The following is an 18,826-nucleotide window of genomic DNA, read 5'->3' on the forward strand; positions in this document are numbered from 1 at the left end:
AGGTTACATGACATAATGCAACAAAGAGACAAGAAATTTGTTCAGAATCTTAATCAATGTTCATCTGGAAGTCCGAATTTCTGAAGTCAACTGTCTGAATTCATAACTACTTGTGGAACCTTTGAGCATTTGTAGCTGCTGTTCTACCAATATTAGACCAGTGACTTCACTCCAAATGTACTTTATTAGCTGTAAGGTGATTCCAAATGTTGTGAGCTTATGAAATTTAGCATATAAATGCACGTTTTGTTCTTTCTATTGAAACAATTAAGCATGAGGAGAATTATTGAATGTTCAACTGGCAATTATTTGGAGTACTAACCAAATCACACTATACAATCAGATTCTATTCTAAGTGAGCAGAAACTTGTTAGCTCAGTAGCTAGAAAAGTCTGTAATCATTTTTACTTTTTTAAAAAATTATTGCTTGTATTTTCAATATTCATTATGAGACTTCTTGTGACTTTTTTCATGCTTTGTGGCAATGTCTTCTAATGTACATTATATTTAGATTATTTTGTTTTGCCGAAGTAGGTTTTTCACTCTGATAGTGAAGTTTTAACCCAAGTTGTCATAATCTTTTAAAAATTATTTTTGAATATATTTATAAGTTGCATCTTGTTTCCTCTAAGTGGTTGATACAAAGTCAATAACAAAGATTTTGCAAAATATATAATACAAATAACGAGTGCATTTATACATTTAATTAATTTATCTTTTATTATCTTCATTCAAGTTCAACTGAAAGCCTAGCATTAGATTACAATATTTTGCTCAGAACTAATGACTGACCTGAATTTGAATTGTGCAGTCATAGCATGTACACTGTGTAATTCCAGATGCTTTGGCATGATCTAGGAATGCATTATGCGGCTAGAATAAAAAAGGCTGAAATCAGGCCACAGAAAAATACCCCTTGCCCTTGCCCCTGTCACCTATGTCCCATTCCTTCCTTAAATCCATCTTAACATGCACTTGATCACCCCATCTCAGACACCAAATGTGTTTTCACTGATTTTTCAAATGGTGAGCATGATGCGTGTTCGGAACATTTAATCCAACCTCATATCCATGAAGGGATAGCAACATAAAGATGACCAGCAAATATTTGCAATTGTGATACTGCATGAATTCAATAGGTTTCCAAATAGTGAGAGGTAGAGAAGCAAACCTGCAAAGAAAATTAAAGTGTGGGGATCTTTAATCACCCAAATATTGATTGGGATCATTTTACTGTGAAGTGAAAGAAGAGCATGGAATTTCTGCACTGTGTTGACTAGTATGTTCTCAGTCCAGCTAGGGAGGGTAAATAATGAAATGGATCAATGGACCAAGTGTCTGTGAGACAGCAATTAGATAATTAGTGTGAGGGGAGTGTATAATGCGGAAGATTAACACAGTTCTTTGCAGCAAAAACTTTGAGCCAAATGACAACATTGTCTGCCTGATGCCACGGTTCGGGATATCTGTTCTAGGCTTCAGAAGAATTTGAGGTAGAAAGATGAGGATTCAGCAACATAAGTTCAACAATAAAGGTAGGACAAGGAAGGAAGTTCTGCAGACAGAGTATGAGACGTTAGAAGCTAAATTGAAAAGCAGAACCTCAAATGTAATAAACTCTGGATTTCTACCAAAAACATGCAAACTGGCACAGAGTGAATAAGATTTTAGAAGTAAATACCTGTACACGGTGTGGAAGAAATGAGTGAAACTTTGTGGAATACTGTCACTAGTATTGGGGAACAGGGGACTATACTGTTATGACAGTCTATACGCGAACCATACCGGGACTGGAATTTATGTGAGCCAATAAAATCTATGTAAGTAGAGAAGGTTTCAAACTAAATATGGGGATGTGGTGGGGGAGTGAGAAATCAACTTTGGGTAAATGTAACAAATCAAAGGATATGGTTGAGATAAGACCGCAAAACATTAATTTGAGAAATCAATGTAAGAAAATGGCAGGAAGGGACAGAGAGGAAAAAAAGCATAAGATTGACCAGCAGTCAAGACTAGTTAAGACCATAAGACATAGGAGTGGACTTAAGGCTATTCAGCCCATCGAGTCCATTCCGGCATTTAATCATAGCTGATGGGCATTTCAGCTCCACTTACCCGCACTCTCCCCGCAGCCCTGAATTCCTTGTGAGATCAAGAATTTATCAAGATCTGCCTTGAAGACATTTAATGTCCAAGCCTCCACTGCATTCCGTGACAATGAATTTCACAGGCTCACCACTCTCTGGCTGAAGAAATGTCTCCTCATTTCCTTTCTAAATTGACCCCCTCTAATTTTAAGGCTGGGCCCACAGGTCCTAGTCTCCACGCCTAATGGAAACAAATTCTCAGTGTTCAGCCTTTCTAGGCCATGCATTATCTTGTAAGTTTCTATTAGCTCTCCCCTCAACCTTCAAAACTCTAATGAATACAATCCCAGGGTCCTCAGCCGTTCATCCTATATTAGGCCTACCATTCCAGGGATCAGCCGTGTGAATCTCCGCTGTCCACACTCCAGTGCCAGTGTATCCTTCCTGAGGTGTGAGGCCCAAAACTGGACACATTGTTCTAAATGGGGCCTGACTAGAGCATTATAAATTCTCAGATGCCCATCACTGCTTTTATATTCCAACCCTCTTGAGATAAATGACAACATTACATTTGCTTTCTCAATCATGGACTCAACCTTCAAGACAACCTTTAGAGAATTCTGGACTAGCACTCCCAGATCCCTTTGTTACTTTGGCTTTATGAATTTTCTCACCGTTTAGAAAATAGTCCAGGCCTGTAATCTTTTTTCCAAAATGCAAGACCTCGCATTTGCCCATGTTGAATTTAATCAGTAGGTATACGGAATGCTAGATGATGAAAGAAATTGTGGGTTTGGTTAAGAAAAAGAAGGAAGCATATGCAAGGTATAGACAGGATAGATTGAGTGAATCCTTAGAAGAGTATACTTAAGAGGGAAATTAGGACGGCAAAAAGGGGATATGAGATAGCTTTGGCAAAGAGAGTTAAGGAGAATCCAAAGAGTTTTTACAAACTCACTAAGGATGAAGGGTAACTAGAGAGAGAATAGGGCCCCTCAAAAAGCTGCAAGGCGGCCTTTGTGTGGAGCCGCGGAAAATGGGGGGGACACAAAACGAGTATTTTGCATCGGTATTTACTGTGGAAAAGGACATGGGAGATAAGGAATGTAGGGAAATAGCTGGTGACATCTTAAAAAAATGTCCATATTACAGAGGAGGAAGTGCTGAATGTCTTGAAACACATAAAAGTGGATAAATCCCTAGCAACTGTTCAGGTGTACCCTAGAACTCTATGGGAAGCTAGGGAAGTGACTGCTGGGCCTCTTACTGAAATATTTGTATAATCAATAGTCACAAGTGAGGCGCCGAAAGACTGGAGTTTGGCTAACATGGCACCATTGTCTAGGAAAGGTGGTAAGGACAAGCCAGGGAACTATAGACTGGTGAGTCTGACCTCAGTGGCGGGCAAGTTGTTGGAGGGAATCCTGAGAGACAGGATGTACATGTATTTGGAAAGGCAAGGACTGATTAGGGATAGTCAACACAGCTTTGGGCATGGGGAATCATGTTTCATAAACTTGATTGAGTTGTTTGAAGAAGCAACAAAGAGGATTGATGAGAGCAGAACAGTAGATGTGATCTATATGGACTTCAGTAAGGCACAAAACAAAGTTCCCCAAGGGAGACTGGTTAGCAAGGTTAGATCTCACGGAATACAGGGAGAACTAGCCATTTGGGTACAGAACTGGCTCAAAGGTAGAAGACAGAGGGTGGTGGTGGAGGGTGGGATTTCAGACTGTAGGCCTGTGACCAGCGGAGTGCCACAAGGATCAGTGCTGGGTCCACTACTTTTTGACATTTACATAAATGAATTGGATGTGAGCATAAGAGATACAGTTAGTAAGTTTGCAGATGACACCAAAATTGGAGGTGTGTTGGACAGCAAAGAACATTATCTCAGATTACAACAGGATCTTGATCAGATGGGCCAATGGGCTGAGAAGTAGCGGAAGGAGTTTAATTCAGATAAATGTAAGGTGCTGCATTTTGGGAAAGCAAATCTTAGCAGGACTTATACACTTAAGGGTAAGGTCCTAGGGAGTGTTGCTGAACAAAGAGACCTTGGAGTGCAGGTTCATAGCTCCTTGAAAGTGAAGTCGCAGGTAGATGGGATAGTGAAGAAGGTGTTTGGTATGCTTTCCTTTATTGGTCAGAATACTGAGTACAGGATTGGGAAGTGATGTTGTGGCTGTACAGGACATTAGTTGGGCCACTGTTGGAACATTGCATGCAGTTCTGCTCTCCTTCCTATCGGAAAGATGTTGTGAAACTTGAAAGGGTTCAGAAAAGATTTACGAGGATGTTGCCAGGTTTGGAGGATTTAAACTATAGGGAGAGGTTGAATAGACTGAGCCTGTTTTCTCTGGAGCATCAGAGGCTGAGGGGTAACCTTATAGAGGGTTACAAATCAGGAGGAGCATAGATAGGGTAAATAGATAAAGTCTTTTCCCTCGGGTGGGGGAGTCTAGAACTGGAGGGCATAGGTTTAGGGTGAGAGGGGAAAGATATAAAAGAGACCTAAGGGACAACTTTTTCGCTCAGTGGGTGGTACGGGTATGGAATGAGTTGCCAGAGGAAGTGGTGGAGGCTGGTATAATTGCAACATTTGAGAGGCATTTGGATTGTTATATGAATAGGGATGGTTTGGAGGTATATGGGCTGGGTGCTGGCAGGTGGGACTAGATTGGGTTGGGATATCTGGTTGGGATGAATGTGTTGGACCGAAGGGTCTGTTTCTTTGCTGTACATCTCTATGACTCTCCGAGTCTATTTCCTGGACCACTCTCCTAAACAGTCTAAATCTTTCTGCAGCCTCCCCGCCTCCTCAGTACTACCTGCCTGTCCACCTAACTTCATTTCATTGGCGAACTTTGCCAGTCCCTTCATCCAGATCATTAATATATGAAGTGAACAGCTGCGGCCCCAACACTGAAACCTGTAGGACACCACTTCTCACCAGCTGCCATTCCAAAAAAGAACCTTTTATCCCAACTCTCTGCCTTCTGTCACACAGCCAATCCTCAATCCATTCCAGTAGCTCACCTCAAACACAATGGGCCCTCACCTTACTCAGCAGCCTCTCGTGAGGCACCTTATTAAAGGCATTTTGGAAGTCGAGATAGATAACATCCACTGGATTTCCCTGGTCTAACCTACTTGTTACCTCTTCAAAGAATTCGAACTGGTTTGTCAGACATGACCTGTCCTTACTAAATTCATGCTGACTTGTTCTAATCTGACACTGCACTTCCAAGAATTTAGAAATCTCATCCTTAACGATGGATTCTAGAATTTTACCTACAACCGAGTTTAGGCTAATCGACCTATAATTTTCCATCTTTTGTCTTGATCCTTTTTTGAACAAGGAGGTTACAATAGCGATTTTCCAATCATCTGGACTTTCCCTGCCTCCAGTGATTTTTGAAAGATCACAACCAATGTCTCTGCTATTTCCTCAGCCACCTCCCTCAGAACTCTAGGATGTACCCCAAGAGATTTATCAATTTGTCGACCTTTTAGCTTTTCTAGCACTTTTCTCTTTGTAATGGCTACCATACTCATCTCTGCCCCCTGACTCTCCTTAATTATTGGGATATTACTCATGTCTTCCACTGTGAAGACTGACACAAATTACTTACTAAATTCTTAAACTATTTCCTTATCTCCCAGCACTAGCCTTCCTGCATCAATTTGGAGTGGCCCAATGTCTATTTTCACCTCTCATTTGTTTCTTATGTATTGAAAGAAACTTTTACTATCAGTCCTCATATTACTGGCAGCATACCTTCATATTTGATCCTCTCCTTCCTTATTTCTCTCTTTGTTGTCCTGTGTTTTTGTAGCGTTCCCAATCTTCTGATTTCCCAGTGCTCTTGGCCACTTTATAGGCTCTGTCTTTTTCTTTGATACATTTCCTGACTTTCTTTGTCATTCATAGCTGTCTAATCCCCCCTCCCCAGTTAATCTTTCTTTTCTTTGGGATGAACCTCTGTACTGTGTCCTCAATTACACCCAGAAACTCCTGCCATTGTTGCTTTACTGTCTTCCGCCCAAGGCTCTGCTTCCAGTCGATGTTCGTCAGTTCCCCTCTCATGCCACTGTAATTACCTTTATTTAACTGAAACACCATTACATCGGATTTTGCCTTTGCTGTTTCAAACTGCAGACTGACCTTTACCATATTATGATCACTGCCTCCTAAGTGTTCCCTTACTTTAAGACCTTTCATAAAGTCTGGCTCATTACATAGCACTAAGTCCAGAATAGCTTGCTCCCTTGTGGGCTCCATCACAAGCTGTTCCAAAAAGCCATCCTGTAAGCACTCCATGAATTCCCTTTCTTTGGTTCCACCGCCAACATTATTCATCCAGTCCATTTGCAAGTTCCTCGTGATCACCGTGACCTTGCCTTTCTGACATGCCCTATCTATTTCCTGGCACATCTTGCGCCCCTGGTCCTGACCACTGCTGGGAGGTGTGTACATAATTTTCATTATGGTTTTTTTGTCTTTGTGGTTCCTGAACTCCACCCACACAGACTCCACATCATCTGACCCTATGTCATTCAGTGCCATAGATTTAATTTCATTCTAAGCTAACAAGGCAACCCCACCCCCTTTGCCCACCTCCCTGTCTTTTTGATACGTTGTAAATCCGTGGATGTTTAACTGCTAGTCCTGAGCCCGCTGTGATGCCTACCACATCATAATCATTCACAATTATTTGTGCCATTAACTCATCTACCTTGTTACGAGTACTACGAGCATTCAGGTAAAGAGCCTTAATGCTAATTTTCTCATCATCAGGATTTCCAACATCTCTAGTAATATGTCCTAAGTTATCCTTCCGTTTTGCTTCATTCCTAGTCTGCCTTGAACGTAAACTCTGCATACTTGCTAACCTGCTGCTTATCTTTCTACTTGACTCCATACTCCCTGTTGCTTTCCCTTTCCCTTCCCCTCGACTCACAAGTTTAAAGTCCTGGTGACCACCCTATTTATCCTTTTCGCTAGAATACTGGTTCCAGATCAGTTCAGGTGGAGATCGGTACAGATCGCCCCAGTTCCAAAACTGATGCCAGTGTCCCATGAAATGGAACCCCTCTTTCCCACACAAATCTCTTATTCACGTATTTACTTCCCTAATTTTCTTATCCCTATGCCAATCAAAGTGCTATGAAGGTAACAAAAGTCAACATTAATTGCTCTTTACCAGAATGCACATAGCATTCATAACAAAGTAAATGAATTGTTAGTGCACATCTTGGGTTTTTTTTAAAGGAGGTGGCTAATGAGGCTGTAGATGTGTTAGTATTAACTTTCCAGAATTTTGAGATTCTGGAAAGGTTCCATCAAATTCAAAAGAAACAACTATAACCTTTCTATTCAACAAGGGAGAGAGGGAGTCAGAAACTATTGGCCTGTTAGCTTAACAGTCATGGGGAAGCTATTTGATTGAATATTATTGGGGTTATAACTGAACACTTGGAAAATCTGAAGGCAATGAAGAAAAGTCTGTATGTTGTTTTAAAGGAAAATTATGTTTAACCAATTGATTGGAATTCTTTGAAAGAGTAGCATGCATGTGTTTCAGATTGGCAACGTATGACGAGTAGCGTCCCATAGAGATCTATGCTGGGCTTTCTTTTCATACTTTTTATCAATGACTTAGATGAGGGGATTAAACACATGGTGGCCAAATTTATAGATGACACAAAGAAAGGTAGGCAAGTACATAACAAATTGTGAAGATTCTGGAGAAGCTCAGCAGGTCTGACAGCATCTGTGGAGAGAGTTAAAGGTTCGAGTCTGGTCTGACTTCTTTAGATATTGCGAGACCAGCTGACCTTCTCAAGCATTCTTGGTATTTGTTTCAGATTTGCAGCATTAGCAGTTTTTTTGCTGTAATTATAGGTATGAATATATGTTGTGAAATTGACATGACAAGGATGCAAAGCAATATGGATAGGTCAGTTGAGTGGGCAAAAATCTAGTAGATGAAACATAATGTATGAAAATGTGAAGTTGATCACTTTGGCTGGAAGGAAAACAAAAGCAAATATTATGTAAACAGAGAATGACTTCAGAATTCCTAGGTCCAGAGAGATCTAGATGTGCATGTGTACGAATTTCGAAAAGTTAGGACACAGTAACAAATGATTAAAAATTATTTCAGAATACTATCCTCTGTTGCAAGAGGAATTGAACATAAAACTAAAGCTGTTATGCTTCACTTATGCAGGGCATTGGTGAGGCCACATCTCAAATATTGTGTGCAATTTCAGTCTGAATATTTGAGGAAGAATGTAAATGTAAAAGAATGCTAACTCACCAGGACAAAAGACTCGATACTCATCATGTACAAAACTAAGGTAATTTACAAGATTCCATGCAAAGACTGCACAAAACACGATATAAGGCATATAGGCAAACAACTAACTATCCACATCGATGAACACCAACTAGCCACGAAACACCACAACCAGTAGCCACACATACAGATGTCAGGGACCACAAATTCAACTGGGAGAACACAACAATCATAGGACAAGCTAACTAGAGGATAGCCAGAGAATTCCTAGAAGCATGACACTCATCCATGGACTCCGTCAACAAGCATATACTCCGAGAACCAATATACTAGCCAGTACAACAACAACCGAAAACCGGAAGCAGCAGGAACAGAACCAAATAAATTCCAGAAGACACAGTACAGCAGCATTTCACAAGAGGCTCCAAAGCTCTGAAGTTGTCATCTAGACAGGGGACAAAATGCCTGCAAATCAACGTCCCAGCTCGGTGAGCATAACCACAACTACGAGAATGTAAATGTGTTGGAGGTGGTTCAGAGGAGGTACATTAACTTGATAACTGCAAACAACAGTTTGTCCTGTTAAGAAAGATTGAACGGGCTAGACTTGTTTTCACAAGAAAAATTATGGATGATTGATTGAAGTTTATAAAATCCAAAATGGCCTTGTTAAAGTGGTTGTGGAAAGAATGTGTACTTAATGGGTGAGTCTTGAACAAAGGAGCAAAGGTTACGTTAGGGTTAACCCTTTTAGGATAGCGATGTGGGGTAAGCAGACTGTGCTTGACTAGCCAATTGTTTTATTTTGTGTTGAAGTTAAAGAATGGGGAATTGAACACAAAAGTTCAATGTAGATTAAGTTTAATGGATTTTAACATTGTGCTTGAATGTTTCACACATAGGATGATTACCAAAATTGAAACTCAAGAAAGAGGAAGTTCTACACCAATGTGGACATTTTTTAAATGTGTATATGGGCAGAAAACAGTGAGTCACCCTAAATGGTTATTACTCAAACTAAAAGATAAAGCCACCATAGGTACACTGATGGACAGTTGAATGATCCAGATATTGAAACACAAATGCATTTAACTGTAACAGGTCATTGATCTGCTTCTAGATAAGATAGACAAGTCTCTAGATTCCTATCAACCTATAGGCAATGTTCTGGGGATCCAAGTTCAAATCTTACTCAATAGATCCATAGAATGTGCATTCAATAAAAAAAATCTGGGCTTAAAAGTCTAATGATGGATTGTAAACTGCTCTAAAAACCCATCCAATGTTTTTGAAGAAAGGAAAACTGCGGTCCTTACCTGATCTGGCCTAGATGTGACCCCAGAGCCAGAGTAATTAGGTTGCCTCGAAAGCCATTCAGTTGTATCAATCACAAAAATGTCTGAACAAAAATTAGGTGGACAACATAGCATCAAATAAGGCACTAGAAAAATCAATGGAATACAAGGGCTGGTCGACCTTGCAAAATCGTCTGACCTAACAACTGGAACAAATACCACAGTTGGGATAACTGACTCACAGACTAGTCAAGCAGCAGCTTGACATAGTCACACACATGGAATCATACCTTACCATATCACCATCCCTGGGTATATCTTGTCCTTTTGGCAGGACAGACATAGAAGAGCTGATGGCACAGTAGTATACAGACAGGTGCGAGCTGCCCAGCATTGACTGCAGAGCCCTGACATGGGCAAGGAAACTATTGCTGGTTACCATGTACCTGCTCCAATCCATACCACCTCACTGGATAGTTCAGTAACTTTCCCTGTTGAACATCACTTAGAAGAAACGCTGGGCACGGAATGTAATCTAAGGGCAACTTCAAAGTCCACCATTAAGTGTGGCTCGTCAGCACCACTACTGATCAGATTGTTTGAGTCTTCAGGGACATCGCTGATTGACTGGATGCATGGCAGGGCAGGTTGAAATGGAAAAACATACTTGACCTCATCCTTACCAATCTGCCTGCCTGTCACAGATGCAACTGTCCATGACAGTGTCAACAAGAGTGAAAACGACGCAGTTCTTTTGGGAATGAAATGCCATCTTCGCATCGTGTTGTGTGGCTCTACCACTGTGATAAATTAAAAGACTTTGAACTGATTTTCCAATTCAAGAACAGCATCCAGCAGCAGTAAATTTGAACTTCAATGCAATCTGCAATGTCATAGCCTGGGATAACCCCCACTGTACAACCATCAAACAAACTAATCAGCCCTGCTTTAATACAGTGTGCAGAATGATATGTTAGGACCACCGCTAGGCATACCTAAAAATGTTAACCTCATGAAACTACAAAACAGAATAACTTTTGTGCCAGTGTAAGCAGCAAGTGTTAGACCTAAAGGATTCCACAACCAGCGAATCAGATCTAGAATAGAATAGAAATTTATAGAATGAAAATTTCTTGTCATGTATACTTTTACATGTATACTTTTACATGAAAAATACAGTGCAAAGTTTTAAAAGTTGCTCCACCACAGCATTTACATCAATGACAGAAGTTATACATAATAACTTTAAAAAATAGAATTATGACAAAGTTCATTACAATTCAGTTAACAGCTCCTGGAGTCAGGGAAATGTGCTTAAGGAATGATAGAATATACTACTGAAGATGCAGCCAAGGTGAGACCACCACACTGGTCGGCCAGAATACTGGGCTGGAAGCCTCCACTGAAGATGAAGACGAAGAAGCCTTCCACATGGAGACGAGACTTCCACAGTGGGAGACCATCACGCCAGGCCAAGACCGCTACATCTCCTCCATCTCGTGCCTGGACCTACGTCTCGACCTTGTGCCTCCGCCTGAGAGTGCTTCCAGAGGGAGTCAGTTCAGAAGACCATTCAAAGGAAAAGCCTGGACTGGGGTGAAGCTGATCCCACTCATCCTGGTGTTATTGCTGCTGCAGCCGGAGACTCTTCCTTCACCCACCACTCTCCAGGTCCTGGTCAGTCCACGTGACAAGAGAGATCTAAGCTCTGGAGTCCAGCCATATCCATTGTGAATGGTGGCTGACAATTAAACAACTCACTGGAGGAGGAGGCTCCACAAATATCCCAATTGTCAATTATGAGAACGTCAGTTTAAAAAAGTAAGAATAAAGCATTTGCAACAATCTTAAGCCAGGAATGTTAATTGGATGATCCATCTCGGTCTTCCTCAGTGGTTTCCAATATCATAGATGCCAGTCTTCAACTGATTTAATTCATTCCAAATGATATAAAAAATGGCTGAAAGCACAGGATACTGCTGTGGGCCTTGACAGCAGTACCGAAGAGATGCTTCAGAACATGCCGCATCCTTAGCCAAACTGTTTCAATACAACACCCACAGTGGAATCTACCTGACAATATGTAAAATTATCCAGGCATTTCCAAGACACTAAAAGCAGGAGAAACCAAACCAGCTAGTTACCACCCAGTCTACTATCAGTCATTAGAAAAGTGATGGGAGGTATCACTATTAATGCTAACAAAAATAATTTGCTTGGCAATAATCTGCTTATTAAAACTCAGTTTGAAATCTGCCAGAACAGCTCAGCTCCTGACCTCAGTACAGCCTTGGATCAAACATGGACAAACAAGCTGAATTCCAGAGGTGAGGTAAGAATAAAAATGCCCCTCACATCAAGGATATAGTTGACCAAGAGTGGCATTAAAAAGCCCTATCGAAACATAAGGAAATGGGAATTGGGGGAAAACTTACCAGTGGTTGGTGCCATACCTGATATGTAGGAAGGTGGTGTGGTTATTAGAGGTCAGTCATGTCAGCTGCAGGACATCTGTGCAGGATTTCTCAGGGCAATGTCCTATTCCCAATCATTTGCACTGCTTCAGAGAACTTTCCTTCATTTCCAAGATGTATTCCATACCTACAACCGCTGCCATCTAGAAGGACAAGGGCAGCCGACACAGCACCATTAGCAAATTCCCCTCCAAGCCATTCATTATCCTGACCATTCCTTCATTGTTGTGGAGTTAAAATCCAGGGACTCCCTTCCCAATGGAAATGTGAGTCTACTTAAAGAAAATGGACTACTGTGGTTCAAGAAGGCAGCTCACCACCACCTTCTCCAGCACAACAAGGGATGGACAAAATGTCCCATAATTGAATTTAAAAATACAATAGAAAGTAGTTATTGGAGATGTATGAGGTGATGCATTTCAGAAGATGTGTTAGAGAAAGGCAATACAGACTTAATGGCTTCATTCCAAAATACGTCCATTGAGAGAGCTGATAGCAAAGCACAGATAATCATGGACTTCATAAATAGACCTACGGATTGCATAAGAGTAATGCTGAACCTTCCTAAAACTCTGATTGAATTACAACTAGATTATTGTGTCCAGTTCTAATCACTGCACTTAAGGAAAGATGTGAGATTGCTCAAGCAAATGCAAAGGAAATTGAGCAAAATGATTGCAGGGATGAGGTGTTTAGCTACAAGATTAGTATGGAGAGACTGGGACTATCTTCCTCAAAGCAAAAGAAATTGAGGGAGATTTGATAGAGGAGTACACAATTGTGGCATGTTTAGATCAGATAGACAAAGAATAGCTGTTTGCAGTAGCTGATCACACAAGGACTATTCAATATAGATTTTAATTTTATGCATGAAGTAAAGGTTGAGTGGGAAAGTGAAGACAATTTTTTTATTCAGTAATGGTAATGACCGGGAACTTACTGCTTTTGTACGTAGTGAAAGTAGAAACAATCGATGATTTTAAAAACAAATTAAATGAGCACTTGCAAGTAATAAACCTGCAAGGCCAGAAAGACAGAGCAGAGGAATGGGACTGACTTGATTGCTCCATGGAGAGATGGCATAGACTTCATGTATTGCATTGATTTCTTCTGTGCTGTAATGACTCCATGACTCCTACAGGAGGAAATGACTTTCCTTATCACAGAACCTGCTGTGACAGAGCCTAGGTCTTTCAACATCACTGAGAATGATGCTATTTTCTTGTCTTATGTCCCACCTGAACTCCCAGCACACCCTCATCCTGCTATCTGACATAATACAGCTGGTGTGACGATTGAATGCCTGCTTACTACACAACACTCTTTTCCTCATCACAGACTTCTCCTTCTGATATTCTACTTTCAGGCACCGAAGTATAGCTCCCTGTCCAGCTACAGCAAATCCTAGAATGGGAGAGGGAGCAACAATTCAGCACTGGTGAAGAGTTCCTGTCACTCAATCTGATATTCATGGACACCAACTCAGATACTAACACTGCATATAAGAACTAGGAGTGGCAATAGGCAATTCAGCTTTGAGCTTGCTATACCATTTAAAGCAATTACGGCTGATCTCTTCTCAACTTCAACTCCACTTTCCTGCCCACTGCCAATACCCTGCCACATAGCACGGAAACAGACCCTTCGGTTCAATTCGTCCACGTCGACCAAGTTTCCCAAACTAAACATGTTCCACTTGCCTGCATTTGGCCAATATCCCTCTAAACTTTTCCTATTCATGTACCTATCTAAATGTGTTTTAAATATTGTAGTTGTACCTGCACCTACCAGTTCCTCTGGCAGTTCATTACACATTCAAATCACCCTTGTATGAAAATGTTGCTCCTCGGGTCTCTTTTAAAGCTTTTTCCTCTCACCTTACAAATATGCCTCCTGGTTTTGAACTCGCCCATCCTCAAGAAAAGACCTTTGCTGTTAGCAATCTGTCCATCTTCTTAAATTTATTTAGAATCCTGGACTCAACTGCACTCTGGGATTGTGAATTCCACAAATTCACAACCTTTTGAGAGAAATAATTCCACCTGCTGTCTGTTTTAAAAATCTGGCATAAACTGCTCAGTCTCTCGTGATAAAGCAAGCCTTTCATCTCTGCAATTAATCGAGTGAACCTTCTCTGAAATATCCTTAGAAGTTAATATAAATTTGAAATCAACAGGTGGTGAGTCCCCAGGTGCAAGTGTGCTGCAGTCAAGCAATCAGGAAGGATGATTAATGTGTGAGCTCCACAGAAAGTGAGATTGCAGATTAATTGCACTTCAGACGACTCAGATAATCATGTTGCATAAAGAATGATGTTGAAAGGCATGTGCACAGAAATGCTGGGTGTATTGGTTAGCCCACTAAACAGCCTCTTAAACATTGTCATGAAACATGGAGAAAACCATCTCCAAATTAGCAGAGGGCTTTGCACAGCACTAAAGCCATAGACATGTACAGCACAGGTACAGACCCTTTGGTCCAACTTGTCAATGCCAACCAGATATCCAGAATAAATCTAGCCCCATTTGCCAGCATTTGGCCCATTTCCGTCTAAACCATTCCTATTCATATACCCATCTACATGGCTTTTAAATGTTGTAATCATACTAGCCTTCATCATTTCCTCTAGCAGCTAATTCCACTCTTGACATAAAAAAGTGGCCCCTTAGATCCTTTTATGTCTTTCCCCTCTCACCTTAAACCTATGCCCTCTAGATTTGGACTCCGCCACACCGGGCAAAAGACCTTTTCAAATTACCCTATCTATGTCTGACATGATTTTATAAACCTCTGCAAGGTTACCCCGCAGACTCTGACACTCCAGAGAAGAAAGCCCCAGCATTTTCAGTCTGTCCCTATAGAACAAACCCTTCAGCCCTGGCAACCTCCTAGTAAATCTTTTCTGAACCCTTTCAAGTTTCACAACATCCTTCCTATAGGAGGGAGACCAGAATTGCATGCAACACTCCAATAGTGGCCAAACCAATGTCCTGTACAGCCACAACATGACCTCCCAACTCCTATGCTGCAGGCACTAACCAATAAAGGGAAGCATACCAAGTGCCACCTTCAATATTCTATCTATCTGCGACTCCACTTTCAAGGAACTATGAACCTGAGTCCACTATGCAGCTCAAAGGAACACGGCTGCCCCACAAGGTAAGTCTCAGAGTTTTAAGGCAAGGAGTACCCTCAAACCCACAGAGGAAGGAGCTGGATTTATTTGGATAGGCGGAGGGGAGATGACATCTTTAGAGCATGCCCACAACACGTGCAAAGCTTCCCCAAAGGAGGTACCTACCTTTGTTTGTATCAGCCATAATAGTCATCGTGCTCACTTTCACCTGCCATTGTTAGTTTTTTTCAATTGGAGTTTTAAATACTTTTAATCAACCTGGTCAGAGATGTTATGCCTTCTGGTATAGGTAGGACCTGAATCCAGATTTTCTGGCTCCTGGATAGGGTCATTATAACTGTGTCACAAGAGCCCTAAGCAAGGGAGTGTAAGGTTATTGGGCTAGGCAGGAATTCACATAAATAAAATCAAACATGATCTGATTGGATAGCTGAGCAAGCTTCAGGGGCCTGCTCCAAATTCATGTATTTGCATGAATCTGGAATGTTACTCTCGTGACTTGACTGTCATTGTTAACATGTGCAGTGTATTAATCAGACTTTTGAATGGACCTCTTTAATGTTAATGTTGATCTCTCTCTGCACCTTCTCGACAGCTGTAACACTGTATCCTGCACTTAATTCTGTTATCCTGATGCATTTGTCCAGTACAATCTGCCTGTAAAGCACATAACACAACAATTTTAACTATACCTCGGTACATATGACAATAATAAATCAAATCAAATCAGTTCAATGGACTTGCTGACAAGTTTAATTATTTACTCATATATAATAGTCAGCACAAGTATGTAGGCCAGGCAGCATCTGAGGAGCAGGAGAATCCACGTTTCGGGCATAAGAAGGGCTTATACCCGAAACGTCGATTCTCCTGCTCCTCAGATGCTGCCTGGCCTGCTGTGTTTTTCCAGCACCACATTTTTCAACTCTGGTACTCCAGCATCTGCAGTCCTCACTTTGTCCTAGCATAAGTATGTATCCAGGTAATGTGTTATGGGAGTGAGCTTGGGGTTGGCAGGAAGATGATAGGTTAGACACCTGACCTATTTTACATATTCCCCAAAACCCAATCTGATGGCTGAGGGTGGGGGCATGAGTGGCATATAGACCAGCCCATTAAGTATTGCAGGTTCTATCTTATTTATGACACTATGGTACTTATTTTGTTGTTCTAGTTCCACAAATGGACCAAATGCAGATGTTGATTGAGGATTAATGATGAAAAAATCAGATTTAATTCAGAAATATGACTGAAATTCAGAACTCTGTTTTATATGTCATATAGGCTTGAGACAATGAGAGTTTGCTGGGGCAAATACTAACAATTTATTGGAATATTTTAGTTTATGTAAACACATATTATTTATGTAAATAATTTATGTAAAGGTAGCTGTTACATTTAGCAGCGTGACTGTGCAAATTTTTGGCACAAAAATCTGACGAAAGCTCTGAGGTCAACCATCTAGCTTACTGTCTGGAAGAGAGAGCCAAGAGTACATGGAACAGTAGCTAATTCAGCAACTAACGTTTCCATTTTTATTGCCAGATAGCTCCAGAGAATTAATTGTCAGTGAAGTGTCTGCAGCACAGTAATAGGGATAATGTAGTGTCCTTTATTTAATGTTTTATGGAAAGGATGATAAAACAATTTAAACATGCTGGAAACATTACTCTCTTCATTTATTCACTGCATAAATTAACATGTTGGGTCACAACTGACCTCAGTTAACTATTCTGACTAATGAAAATTTAAAACAGGATTTTAGTGACCAGTCTAGGTAAAGACAATCTATCCATAATTATATTGTCTCTGCCAATGTTAGGACGATAAGCAACCTGACTTTTCTGTATTTATAGCAATCCTAAGTGGCTCTGAGCCTGATACAATCTCATGAAGACAACCCTCCCAAAATTTGTATAATTGATTCATAGAAGTGACTCTTAGATTTGGTACATTTTAATAATGAGTAGTAATTAAATTCCAAGTAATAGACTTATTTCATAATTTTGACACTTGATTGCTGGAATGTGCTTCTGCCAGGCAAGATCCCCTGGTCACATCATAATGGTCAATATCAATGTTCATGCACTATTGATGCTGAGATAAAAGGCGTCATATTTGCAATTGCAAAAATGCATTGCATTCAGAAACATAGAACTGCAGTGGTGTTACTGAGCAAGTAATTTTATTTTGTATTCACCAGCTATCCATTTGAATTAATCAAAGATTCCCTATATCATTTTGACCTTTCATGGCAGAAATGTAAATTGTGGCAAACTGAACGATTTATCTGCATGATCTACTCTAACAGCCAAACCTGCACCTAAGGAAAGTACCAGATTTTAAGTTTGGTTATCTCGCTCCAGTATTTATACTGTTACTTGATGGCAGTGCTTGCTGATTAGATCAAATTAATGATACTAGATTGCTGTAAGTTCTCAGGGTCTCAACCTTAGGGTGAATGACTTGGAGAACTGCTCAGAATTCAGTAGTGCAGCTAATCATAAAGTGACTTGATAAGCTGTACTGTTTACTTCTCTGAGGAATGATATCTGGACAATTTCTGAACACTTGTAAAGAGATAAGAGAACAGAATTTAAATAAGAGATCAGAAATAATTTATAAAATAAGATAATAGACACATCAAATAAAATTACAGATAGATTATAATTTAAGATTTTTTTGTGTGTAAACTGCCATGGGCCAAGGGCATAAGAGTGGAAGGTCTTGTGAATTAAAAGATTTTCAAAGATTTTGAATTGATTACAGTCTGGGGAGATCTCAGTATGTGACCTCTGGAGAAATGGGGAATTAGTGACAGCAAGTTTTGATTCCTCCATGTAATTATGCATGTGCAGCGTTTCTGTCAGTTTTGCAGAAGTACTGATAGTAATGCTGATATTTTTACCACCACAAAAACTGAACGTGTGAATCAGCTCTGAAAAAGGATTTGGTACATGTTCATATTTTAATTAGGAGTGATGAATTGTAAATAGTTAAAGAGTTAAAATGTTACTACTTGATCTTTGTTAAATGGCATCACATAATGGAAGCAAACTAAACTAAGAATCAATACAACCTGGTAACACCAGCATGGATAGTGCTGGACATGTTGCAAAATGTTACACTGTAGTTGATGTGCATTAAATTGCTCTTTCCTAAATGCAACTTCTTTCAGCATGAACAAGGCAAAATGTATTGATGCATTCCAATTGTTTGATAGTCCAGCTATTTCAGATAGTTTCAAATCAACCTGTTCAGAGATGGTATTCCACACCCCTGAAGCAGTGGGACTTGAACCCAGGTCTCCCGCCTCAGACATATGGATGCTATCATTGCACCACAAGATCCTGTTTAAAACTGGTGATTGAGCATCATTAAAGAAAATTTATTTTCAAAGTGAACCTGTAAAACGTATACTATGTAAGGGATCACATTTTTTAAATTTTAGACAATAAACTGGAATAGACACTAGACTACTATATAGTTGAAATATCAAGCGATTTTGAAACTGGGAAGAAATCAA

At 40.3% G+C, this 18,826-nt stretch overlaps 1 protein-coding gene across 4 annotated transcripts in view; it reads left to right on the forward strand.

The window, feature by feature from the left end:
* Positions 1-18,826, forward strand: part of scn1laa (sodium channel, voltage-gated, type I-like, alpha) — a 198,119-nt gene that overhangs the window by 138,600 nt on the left and 40,693 nt on the right. The gene's annotated exons all lie outside the window — the stretch shown is intronic.

The sequence above is a fragment of the Chiloscyllium plagiosum genome, unplaced genomic scaffold (assembly GCF_037043375.1).
Source record: "Chiloscyllium plagiosum isolate Xiang-an unplaced genomic scaffold, Cpla_swu_hap1 HiC_scaffold_7, whole genome shotgun sequence".
In the NCBI taxonomy this organism is placed as follows: Eukaryota; Metazoa; Chordata; class Chondrichthyes; order Orectolobiformes; family Hemiscylliidae; genus Chiloscyllium; species Chiloscyllium plagiosum.